We start from the raw sequence: 12,946 nt of genomic DNA, 5'->3' as shown, positions 1-12,946 counted from the left end.
GCCGCGGCGAGACGTTGAAGAGGGTCGAAGTCTTACCCGTATCTCCGAGGGAGATCGATCGTGGCCCCCAGGAATCTTAATGGAGCCCGGGATTATCGGCCTTGCAGACATGAAGAAGGAAAGAGAGGGCGAGAGAGAGAGAGAGGGGGGAGGGGAACTTCGCTCCTACGAGCAAACAAACGTAATTGCACGCGAATCTAGCCTCACCCTCCGGCGCGCACGGCTTATACGTTGATCGTCTTGCCGCGCTCTCGTCTCGCCTCGCCTTACTGGAGAGCCATTACGGTGACTATGATTTAATCAACGCGGCGCGGCGGCGTAAAATCATTATCATCAGTAGCACAGGTGGCCAACGGTACCGCTAGTGCGTGAGGTCGACGAGACGTGCGATTGTCCGCTTTCGATCCCTAAAAAACGCGCATCGTTTACAAACGCTGGAATGATGCTTGAAATAAGTATTATTTTATTATAATTTATACACTTAAGAAACATATATAAATAGTGCGACGTTATGCAATTAAACATAAACATTTTGCAAATTAAAATTAATCTCACAATCACAAGTAGATCACAAATTATCAAAGTGAAAATATATTGTTAAAATTTTGAACGGTTATTATTAAATTATTAAAAATTATTATATCATATATTATATGTGGAAGAAGCAAAAGAGTTGTACAAAACGCGAATATCTTATGCAAAATTTCTCTCGATAGATATCCGGGCGTCACACGTAAGGATACTTATCGTAAGTACAGTTTGTCATATCTGTTGCATACTTAAGAGACACCCGATGGTGTCGCGTTGGTGGTAACGATACGTTATTCTGACCTCGCATTTATGACGCTTCCAAGTAACGCAGTCGGTGCCTGTCGCGAGAATCGTGGGCGCAAATGCAGCGAGAAGATTAATCACGTGATAGCGCTTTAACGACTCCCGTATGACAGAATTGCCAACCCCTATTCTTCTTCCATTCTGTCATATCTTTGACGTCGGCGATTATCGATAAGTGCTACAGCACTTAAGAGCATCGACGATTTTGCGCCTTTAAGTATATACGCAAGCGTGATTCACCGCGTCTCTTGCTTGTTTATATAAGTATTATAGTGACGACTATATATATAACTGTTGGTGATTGACTATTTTATATGTAATTAAAAACATAAATATACTATAAAAATTATAGTATCGTCTTTCAAATCATTCAGATACACGAGAAAATGTATCTTTCTAGTAAGCTGCAGTATCGGCTTTACATTTAATTAGAATTTTATATACAATATAGATGTACCGCACCCACGTGCGGATATTCCTGTTTTTGAAACAAAAACGGAGCGCGAGCTCGTAACGCGGTGCATAATTACATATATAGAATCGTCGGTTCCCGTATATAATTCACAAGATCTTCGGCGACATGAAATCGCGCGGGTTCAACGCGCGTACAAACGTAGCCCGACATGTTTGCCTATCCGGGATTAAAGCGGGAAACCTGTGCGGCGCGGGGATGAGAAACGCAGCTGCATCCTAAGGGCCGTTAATGATATTCGCAGGTGACACATCTAATTCAGTGACTGTACAGGCCGGAAGCTGGATGTGATGCCGGCGCGGCGCGTTGTCATCGCGCACAATGAGGATAAACGAGAACAAACGATGAGGGAGGTGAGAGGGCATGTTTGCATTTTCATGTCGTTGCCAGCGGCAGGAAATACGCGAAATTATACAAACGCGCATACTGGCTTGATAGTACGGCCCGCGCGCATTTACTTCCGCGGAACGCAGCCTCGATGAGGGCAGTTTTTAAAGCAAATTAGTTAATTACGATGGTAATGCATGGAAAGTACTTCTCGTTCTTGTTTCGCAGCGCGGCGCGGCGCGGCGCAAACCAATGAGGATAATTAATTAAATCTGTGACGTTTACATCAAAGCATAGCGGGACAATATAAGCTACCGTCGGGGTTCGTTTACGTTAATCAGCAAAGATAAAGGTAAACAGCAATTTGAGTATCGATACACGCGACGCGGAGTAAATATTGGAATCAAGGCAAATTATATTATCGATATATCGCCCACAACAAATATCGCCATAATCATAGATATTCATCGTCGGCGCTGCGCGCGGCAATTGGATTTCTGGAAGGGAAGGTAATATTAATCTAACTTTGGTAAAAGCAATCGTGACACTCGAGTCTTTTACTTGGATTTACAAAGGATTGCGAACGAGGGAAGAAGGAAGGAGGGAGACGTGCTTCTACGGAGAGAAAGCACAAGGTCGCGATGAATACAAAGTAGCTGGACCGTTTCTCGCGCGACCTACTTGTGATTCTCCGTAATCGCAGTCGGCTATCTGATATCTTGTTTCTCGTCTCTTCTATATCGGAACATCCTGATTCAAGAAGAACGGTCAAAATCGAGCTGGGCAAGCGTTTTGCAGCTTTTATCGATCGAGCGAGGGCTTTTGGCGACCTCCGTTCATCCGGTAATATTAGATTCCGCTTTTTCTCCTCTCGTCAGCGTACCCGTTGACTTTTGTTTTCGGCAGCGGCGCGGCGCGCGGCGTTACGTAAACGTCCTCGAAAACAGCGAACTCCGAAACTTGACGCATCGCGAGGAAAGTCCCCAGCGTTGAGTTGCAGAGAATGTAAGTATAGATGGACGAGCGCGAAACTAAGATTAAACATCGATATCCGAGAGATATATCCCTACGGGATGCGAGAGAAGAGAAGTTTTCCTACGGGAAGATTGTTCGTGGATGATTGCGAAATCGCGATCAAGGAACAGACACGGATATATATATATATATATATCTCTCTCTCTCCGTCGTCTTATTCCACGAGGAATATTTCTACGCGGGCCGTCGCGTCGTCGTCCGTCGCATTCTGAATTTTCAGAAGGACGAGAGTAAACGAATAGTGCCTCGCAAAAGCGTCCAACGTGACACGGGTAAAATATCCACGCTCGACAAGTTTCCAAGCTTTTTCAATCCTTCTCTTTTGCCTGCCTGCTTGCCTCCCAAGAGAAGTGAAAAAGGATAAGAAGCATAAAAAGCATTACCGTGGCTCGTGGGCACGTTGAATGCGACATGCGTATATACGTTTTACGCGCGAGCTTATTTTAATTCGTCCGTTAGAAAAGCGCGAGAAGGAAATCGGACACGGTGACGCGCGAGTATTCACGCGTGGCGCATTTCGTCGTGCCGTACAAGTCCTCCGCGCTCTAATGCCGCGAGATTCGTTCTCGATTATGGTGGATGCCGCTAGTCGTCCTCGCGTATACCTATATGTCCTATGTCTACGTCAACGTTGATCTTTCGGTTTGTACGTCCGGATCCTTGTGCGAGGCCGATGATAAATGAGACACGAGAAGTAAAATGGAATAAGTAATTTTTATTTTGTTTTAATCCTGTTATAAGTAAACCCGTAAGACTTTCTATTGTTGACTATCATTATTGAAAAACGAAACAATTATCGCATTATATTTTGAAAATTTTGTCACAATCCCCTTCAATACCTTTTAGAAAAGAAAGTACAAGATGAAAAACTATTGTAGAACACACATTGTTTTAATATATTAAATTAAAAATATAAAATAATTTTGCATTCCAACATAAATGGTGTTTGATTTTCGTAAAAAAAATGTTTAGGTGAATAACAAGCGTTGTTTAACATTTCATAATTTTAAAAATATTAAAAATGTTTCTCACACAAGTGTTGAAATTAGAAAATTGCTCCAAATAAAAAGATAAAATATGATAAACGTTTTAAAAAATTAAACATTACTCACAAAAATAATAAAAGATATTTAAATGAATATAATATTTAATTGAAATAAAAAATACAACATTTTGATGCAAAATACTTGACGCTGCTAGATTTCGGAATATAAGATAATTAAAACAATTAATGTTTTTAATTTAGATCTGAATTAATTTAGAGCTGACACATTAATTTAATTTTATTTAAATCTGTTTTTTTTATGTTTTTAATTTAAACATAATACATACATGTATCTCTCTCTCTCTCTCTCTCTCTCTTTCTCTCTCTCTCTCTCTCGTACACGCTCATCATATTTATTAATTTATTTCGGCCGTACTTACAATTAATCTAGCAGCGCCAAGTTACTATGTCTCTTGACATAAGCGGTACAATAAAAATAGAATCCATTAACATAAAAGTCATTTAAAGTGATTGTACTACATACAAAAAGAAAATCACATCATACAAATACGATTATATTTGTCTTAAAATAATATAATTTTTTTTAAATATAGTTTAAAAATATATTTTTTTTAAAGCATGACCTATGTCATGCTTTATCTAGGACCAAATTTATTAGTTTTCTATTCACAGTGAGACGCCACATCGATCGTGAATCAAAATCATGCATGGTATACGCGTTTCGTTCACGCAATAGGCATCGCCGGGAGGTCAGCGTTACCGCCGTAGCGAGAGATCGTTTTCCTGCTGTTTACGACGGTAAGAGAAGCCTGAAGCGAAATATTAACGATGATCTTTCGCAGGGGAACTGTGCACGCAGATGACGATGCATCGCCATGTCGCGGCCGTTGCGATTATAACGGCGTAATCTGCGCTTTTACGACGACGATCATTATCGCAGAGATTGTTACGTGGTTGGAAATTATGTAATATAAAAGTGAAATTGTGGAGAGCCAGTTCGTAGATAAGCTCTGAGATCACGACACTTTCTTCTCTTCGCAGACATCGCTGGCAGAAACTTTGAAAACGCAATTATGCTTTAACTAAACGTAATGAATGGAGCTTAACGTCGGATTTTTTTGATCAAATGCATTTTCAAATATATTACATTTGATAAACATAGTCATAAATGTATTTCGCATTATATAATATTCTTATAAAAACGTAAAAACAAAATTAGGAAATATTAAATATACACATTTTTTCAATTATAATCTAAACTAAATGTTCTGCATATAGTTTAAAAAATATTCATAGATAATAAATTGTTCATAAATATAATAAAATATTTAATTCTGAATAAAAAATTCATCGAATATAATGTAGAAATTAAAGTAAACTCTCTATTCTATATTTTTGTATTTTCCTTTTTCCTCTATTTCACATTTCTCTTCCTTTAATTCTCTTTCTCTCTCTTTCTTCTTTCTTTCGCTTTAACTAAACTTTCTTTTGTCATTCTTTCCCGTAGTCTTTCACGTCAGTAATACACTTGCGGATAATGTAAATTTAAAAGTCAACCTTCCGTCTCGTCCTCGCGATAGAAATTCATCGCTCGGTTATAGTCCTTCACTTTCATTAAGGATGATTAAACTTTTGCTAGCGTTCTTCGGTAAAAATAGAATATTTTGCTCAACGTGCTTGAGAATTTTCTAAAAGAACGGCGTAAAGACCATTTGAAAAATGGACGACGTAAGTAAACTTCCACCCATCTTCCGTTATTATTGTTTCTTTGAAAGTGTTCCGCAGATTTGCTGAAAAAAATTTTTTCCTCGCAAATGAGTTACAACGCGCGTTCTCTTTTACGATCGTTCTTGTCTACGTAAAGGACATACGCTTTTCATGTGCAAAACTTTACAACCTTGCCGTGATATTCGATATTTTCCTACTACTTCTCGACTACTTCCATCGGTAATATACTTAAGCGATATTCTGACAAAAAAAATATATATTTAAAAAACTCTCGGTCACAACGGAGGCGCGTAAAAATAGAAATACATTCATAAGTACGTATTTCTTTAATCCATGCAGTGTTTAATATATTAATTCACGTATATTCGCGTATATTATCGCGTTTAATTAAGAATTTCTCGTTAAGCAAATGATCATTGGTGCGCTTAAAACGTAACGAAAATACGTTTCATGTCGGTACGTTTCCCCTTTTCTTGGTGGTTCTTTTCATGAAAAATAATGAGTGCCCTGTGAAAAGACTGACCAAGGAAAGCTTCGTGCATGGTCGTGTGTACGCACCTACCGCGATGGTGACCGGCGATCAAAGGCTTGAATGTGGCTGCATGTTTTCTCGAATTAGGCCGTGAATGCTCGGCAGCCTACTTTGATTAGGAAGTAACTGAAGAAAGAGCAGCTTGTTGAATCTGTCTGCCATCCTTGGCCTCGCGGATATTTCACTCGACACGAACGATTCTAATACGATCTATATCGTACGAATGGAATAAATACTCCATTGTTAAACAAAGCTTTCTCATCATTTTAATGTAGTAAGCTTTATGAAGTCTGTTTCACTAATTTTGTACACGTATCAATTAACTTTCTAAATAATTTTTAATTTATCTTCCATATATTTATTTGATAGATATATACTGTAAGTTTAAAAACATATACATATATCTATATTTAAAATTATGTATGTATAAAATATAGTGTATAATATTTTAAAAGATTACTGTATTATGTTGTATTTATATATTGTATTAATGTGTCATAATTATTACAACTTGATAAAGATCTTTATAAGATGCAAAGTAAAATCATGCAAAAGAATTATCTCGTAAAACAAAATGAGAATAAGAGTGCAAACGATGGAAATAAATACGTTCCACGCAAGAGAATTTCATTCTCACTTTTGTTTTCGTTCTCCTTCAGTCGGGCTATTGATAGTAGAGATAGAGAAATAGAAGTAGGCATGCGATGTATCCTTAAACGAGGAACTTCACGAGAGAGAAAGAGATAAAGGAGGGACGACGATGTTGACGAAGGCCGTACACATCCTCGAAAAGCCTGTAATCTGTCGCCATGGTGACCGGGCAAAGTCTTTCCTCCTGAATTATTTACGGACATCGTCTCCGGGCAGACGGTGTCACGACTCGGGGGAAAATTCCGGTTGACCTGAATCAGAATCGAAGACAACGAAAGTCGCTCTTGGTAGTCCTTTGATGGTAGCTCGTAAAATTGAACGGGAAGAAATTTTGGAAGACGATTACTAACGTTTGTAATACGGTTTACATTAATCAAATAGTTTATTTGATTTAAATTCGGTCAAAATCAATAGATAAAGATTTCGCTGTCGATGACAATGCGATTAATCTCGCGATTTAATAATATAGAGATAGACGAATGCATTACAACTAATGCATTTAGAAAAATTAAAAAAGATTATAATTGCACATTTGCATATTAATTATAATGAGATAGATTCTCATTATCTACTTCATTATTTTCTCTGTGACCAATATTAATATCAAGCAGAAAATTCATTGTCCTCACATATATTGAACATAAAATGCATATATGTATAAAATCGATTAGAGTAAAGATTCATCAATGTTAACAACTTTCATTTAGATTGTCGTGAAACGTGTAGCTTCGAAAAAACCGGCAAACTACCGGAAGTTATCTGGTTACCGAGTTACACTACTGCCCTAGTATCTTATAAGCATCTCTTTCGCGTTGCACATAGTTGAATAATCTTTTCTCTAGAAGGTATAGCTTTTCTATCGCTATACAGTACAAACTGCGAACAGTCGATTCAGCTTCAGAGAGGCAGACGAGGTCGTCCCAAACAAAATTTACTATTGTTCCGTTGGATGTTACCTTCGAGGCTGACACGAGGGATCGCATTATACCAAGTGACGTTCGCTCTACCGGAAGCAGCTCTGGCTGTATTATTGTAATTGATTCCTCCGGTAGTCACAGGAAGGAGGCTGCTGGTGCCGCTGGGCGACAGGCAAGAGGGGAATAAGTCGATTATCGAGCCTCGGTTGATAAGGCACAGGAGCACGCTAGGCGCTCGGGCAGATTTACGTCGTCCTCGATAAACCTTCAAGATTAAGAGTGCCGGGCTTCGTTCTTTCTCTCGCTTTACTTCTCCTTTCTTCTTTATGTTGCTCGTCTTTCGTTATTCCCCTCGTTTCTATGCTCTCTTTCTCTCATTCCCTTTCTCCTCTCTCCGCTGCTGATCCGTTTTCGACGGGAGCTTTATTTCGAAGTCCACGAAGCGCGTTTTCTCGTGATGAAACTGTATATACGATAGATACGCATCAGCCGCGCGGCATTACGAAAAAATTTCGAAATGATCGATTTCGTATGTCTCTCTTCTTATTATCCCGTCTGAAAGCCCGTAAGTCAGAAAAAATGGCGCTCGGTCATCCTGTCGGTACGCGAACTGTATGAGTCGAATACTCCGATATCGAGGAACGATAACAGAATTACAATCGCGTCTTGTAACAAAAATTGAGAAATCAATAGTTGAAGATTTAAAGATTATAATTTCCATTCCAAATTTCCAATCTAAAAAAGGTAATATTTTATGATTTTTCCGCAATGTAAATTTATGCCAATCAAAATATAATATTTGAAAAAATATCTTCGCTAAATTAATAAATTTATTTCTCGTGTTAAGAAAAAAATGACTTTCATTACTTTTTATTATTATTACATACATGCAACGTTAAAATTTACAGACTTAGTGCATCTAAGAAAATTTACAAATAATATACAGAAAATGGACGTAAAGAGATATATGTAACAACTCAATTTAAGAAAAAAATAAACGATGGATTTAATTCCCGCAGAATTAAAAAATACGATAACGATAGAGGTGGCGGTGTGTATCGGTCAGTTGACGCGTTTTGAAAAATAACACCAAAACGTTGCAATTTAATATATCCACTTGAAAAACGACGCGCCCGAAGTCCCGCAGTAAACGAAAATGTTTTCAATATTTCCAGTGGCGATAAAAGCGATTGACGGAAATCAAGTACCCTTCAATATCCAGCGCCATATGATCGTGGAAAGCATTGCGCGAGGTATAAAGGCCTGCAATTAGAGAAATTGCACGGTACGCGCGTCGCATGTATGTGTGAGTTCATCGCGTTGCAATCCAAATAATGGTGTATCGACGCGATGCGTTTTTCAAGTATTTCGACATTCGCATTTCGCGAATATAGGCATTAAAAAAATATATTTTCGAAGTTGTTCGTTGCCGCGCTGGGTGCATGCGACAAATACAAGCGTGTCAAGAAACGTCAATGTATATAGAGAATGAAAGTTATAATGTCCGCGCAGAATATGTTTTTGTAATATTTTCTGAAGAATTAATAATATTTATATTTATTTTGCAATTTATTAATTTAATTTAACTTTGAATCACACCTATTATTAAGTTTAAAATTTATAAAACGTGTTCTAATTATGTGGTTTTATATGCATAAGAATAAATCCCTTGTAGCATTCATCAGTGTGTCATGCGAACATTTTTGTATTTTTGAAAATACATCTTTTTATATAGTAATATATGATGAATAAAGCGCGGTAGCTACATAACGAAGATTTGCAGATGGAATTCGGGAAAGGCGGTTTGATCGGTCGATATCAGACAATGACTCCCTAATTTCTTCGGTCGTTGTGCACTCGCGGTTAGGTCGTTGTTCTCGGTGTCTGGCTAATGAAGTTTCCTGGCTTTCATACTGACTATCAGTATAGTGTCTCTTAGGGATGTTCAAGGTATAATGTCTCTCGGATGGTATCTTTAAATAGAAACGGCGGCCCTTCTCTTTCTCTTTCTCTATCCCTGCCTTTTTGCAAATGTAAAAAGGCATTCATAAAGAGACATGAGGGAATTACTCGTTAACAAAAATGCAAGTGAAGTTTTCACAATTTTCTTTCATGTATAAATTATTGCAGGTCATTTCTCGAATAAATTACTGGAATAAAAAATTCATTTTTGTACATGTGCTATAATTAAAATCGAGATGAACAAAGTTTTCTAATTTTTTAATGAAAATGTATCATTCTCTAATATTCGCATGAATAATGGATATGGTTCTTCTATTCTATCTCTTATGCTTATAGATATTTATAATACATGCCTGATTCCAAAATAAACTTATCAGTAGTATTGATTACTAATCTCGTTTGGTCTCGTTTTGCCAGACGTCTCGGTTTATAAAAAGACGACGAAGTTAGAATGCAATTATATGACGCGACGCTCATTCAAAATTCATTATCGACTTTCACATCTCGATAAAGACGATACCGTTGAATTCTCGGCGCATGACAGCTAGCTGAGTAGTCACTAGCCGCGTTGCAGTGAATTTCAAGCGCATGGCGTCGCCTAAAAAAAGCTCTCCCTTGTTAGCACGTGTCCGTCCGGAATGCACGGGCCGAGGTCGAGGTCGTCGAAGACGAGGATAGCCATCTGCGCCGCCGTGGCGTTTCTGGTGCCTGTCGGTAACGAACGACGTCGTAACGACGTCGTTATGGAGATATATATACAAACGTCTTAGCCCCCGGCTCGAGTTCGCCTTCCCCTCCGGCTCGGGAACGCCGCTATACCGCATCGTCATGGGGATGGTAACGGGGGTTGCGCGGCTTCATAAGTCGACTCTCCTTGCATACCTAGTCCTCCACCTATTCTCCTTCGTCCGGACTCATCCAGCACTCGTGGGCGCGGTCGTCTAGGTTGCCCTACACCGTGAGCCGACCCTAAAGATTCGCCCCATTAACGCGATTTATGATCGCTTGGAGTCCGAAATAAAATATCTATTCGCTGCACGGCGCGGCGCGGCGCACCCTCTCGTGCGCGCGCGGTTAACTTCGTCATAGGTGCAAAGGCAACGTCGTGAGTCAACTTCGGCCGAAAGAGTTAAAAGTTTGTTCATTATTACTCATTTTAGATCTTCTTGGTGTTAACTAAACGTTTAATTATGCAAACTAAAATTATATAGGCTTCAGATACGGGTCCCCGAGAATTCAGCAAATAACTTGCTTTCCGCGTTATTGCGTTAACAATCGCTTTGGTCTCCCAGTGGCTGTTTCTGCTGATAACGGACTTACTCAAACTAGGGGAGATAGAACGACCTTCGAACGGTGAGTCATAGCTTTACGCAGGTAACCATGGGGACTCCTTCTCGGAAAGGGAGCGCTTTACGAACTGTGTGTATACGTGAACTTTCTTGTTTCTGCCGGACTAAAGAATTCACAGCCGGGTTTATGTCCACATTTCACGTAATGCACACACACACGGTGTTTATATCGGGACTTGCGCTATATATATATATATATATATACGGACTATAAGAAACGATAAGAAATTTCCCGCTAAACAAACTTTGCGTCATATCTTCAGTTTTTTGTCTTTAAAGTTTCTTAAAGTATTTTAAATTAGGAGACGTAAAAAATACTAAAATACCGAAAAGAAATAAGGGTAGCTGTTAACGCAATAACAAATATATTTTCTTTTCTTTCGCGATCACATTCAATTAAAATGTACAATTACGTAATCCGAATTAATATACATTATGCTAGCTAGCGATATAAATAATTATGACATCAGCACGGCTATTTTATAACATTGCCACTGCATAGCATGCACACCTCAAAGACAGGGGGTCTTTCCGTGAAACGGCGAGTGTCGCCATCCGTGAAATTGAAATTCGGCTATTCGCGTAAAATGTGCGACGGTAAGGTCCGTCTTCCTTACTATCAACGGATCCACCGGGACGTGAGAGGAAATTTCAGATGGCCGCCCCACGATTCGCACAATAACGAAGCGCAATTCACCCCTCGGCGCCATCGAAGCCCTCCTGGCGTTGCTCCGCGATCGAAACCGCCAAACACAATTCCGTCGACTGCGTCATCCGTCCGCGGCGGGACCTTCCAACGAGCCGTTCAACAATGCCTTTAATCAACAATAATTCTGCGCACATCGTGTAACGGTTCGCGGATCAGGGAACAGCCGAGAGCGAGTTGCGCGCGGCCGCCAACGACCGAAAGAAATTCCGCGTTATATGTTTTCTCTCTGTTTCCCCGCGGACCTGCACCCCGGGACCCCTCCGTCACTGGAAACCGTACACTGGAAAATTAACACTGTCGGGATTTTCATTGGATATGTCGCCTCGATACATTCGCGCGGTGCTTGGCCCGCTGCGCGGAATCGCGTCGTAATGGCTGAGCACGCCATAGTTGCTCGTCGAATTAATTTATTTTCTTCCAGTGATATGATTATTTTCTGATTGATTTCGGTTAATTCCGCATCGCTGCAAAGCGTGTGCGCACAATTGAGCTCGTGAGTATATTGTTACAGAAACGACCGCGAGTTGCGGAGATCATTACCATGCGAGAATAAGTCGTTGATTTCAGCAAAATAATTCAGCGACGCGAAAGGGATACGTTTGCATTGGATAAAGTAGTTTACCGGATGCTTTCGAAATTATCGTACTAAATATATTACGTACGAAAAATTATTGTGGTAGTACAGATATGCTAAAAACTGAACCTGAGAATAACCTGAATATATAATACACGAAATTTGTTAAAAATTTAAAATGGATCTATTCATTTATTGTTGTATAATGTATCATCAAAAATGTGTGTTACAAAATTAATCGCGACACACTTTGCCTCGAGCTATTCTGAAAATATAAATAATAAAAATAAAAATTATTTTTGTCATTTCAAGAATCGATTAGAAGTGTAATTTCATGTATTACCGCCGCGCCGTAGGTCAATGACAAATTCCCAGCTGTCGACCCAATCATCTCGTTTCTGTTTACTTCTGGTCCTCGAATACTCCCCTAGTGGGACTGCATTGTTTATTCAGCCTCCGGAAGAGGCTGACGAGTGTCGAATGGGCGAGTATACGGCGAATTACAACAGAAGAGCGATAAATTTAATGTATTTGCTGAAAGGCAGAAACAATTATTTGCTGTTTGTGCCACTTGCTGAAAGATAGAAACAATGATTTCAACAAAAAAGAACCAGTGTTTCCATCTTTGATAGTAATTTTTGGATTATTTCTGTTTTTTTTCTCGTCATAAAATATCCCGAGTACAAACGTACTAAACTTTCCATAATAATTGCGTTAATAACACGTGCGAGAAATTATTACGAGGGTCAAACGTCGACATAATATTTCTGTAATTTAGTTTTATTAAATAAGCAAGCCTTCTAGTCATTTTCTAAATATAAATGATAGTCAAAGGTATAGCTTTGGAAAT

The 12,946-nt window shown here is 39.1% G+C and overlaps 1 protein-coding gene across 2 annotated transcripts in view; it reads right to left on the bottom strand.

The window, feature by feature from the left end:
- Positions 1–12,946, bottom strand: part of LOC143896622 (Krueppel-like factor 6) — a 343,503-nt gene that overhangs the window by 73,131 nt on the left and 257,426 nt on the right. The window lies entirely within an intron of this gene.

This window comes from Temnothorax americanus, unplaced genomic scaffold, assembly GCF_048541705.1.
Source record: "Temnothorax americanus isolate GAGA-0224 unplaced genomic scaffold, ASM4854170v1 Scaffold19, whole genome shotgun sequence".
NCBI lineage: Eukaryota > Metazoa > Arthropoda > Insecta > Hymenoptera > Formicidae > Temnothorax > Temnothorax americanus.
This window is presented reverse-complemented; position numbering and strand designations above follow the sequence as displayed.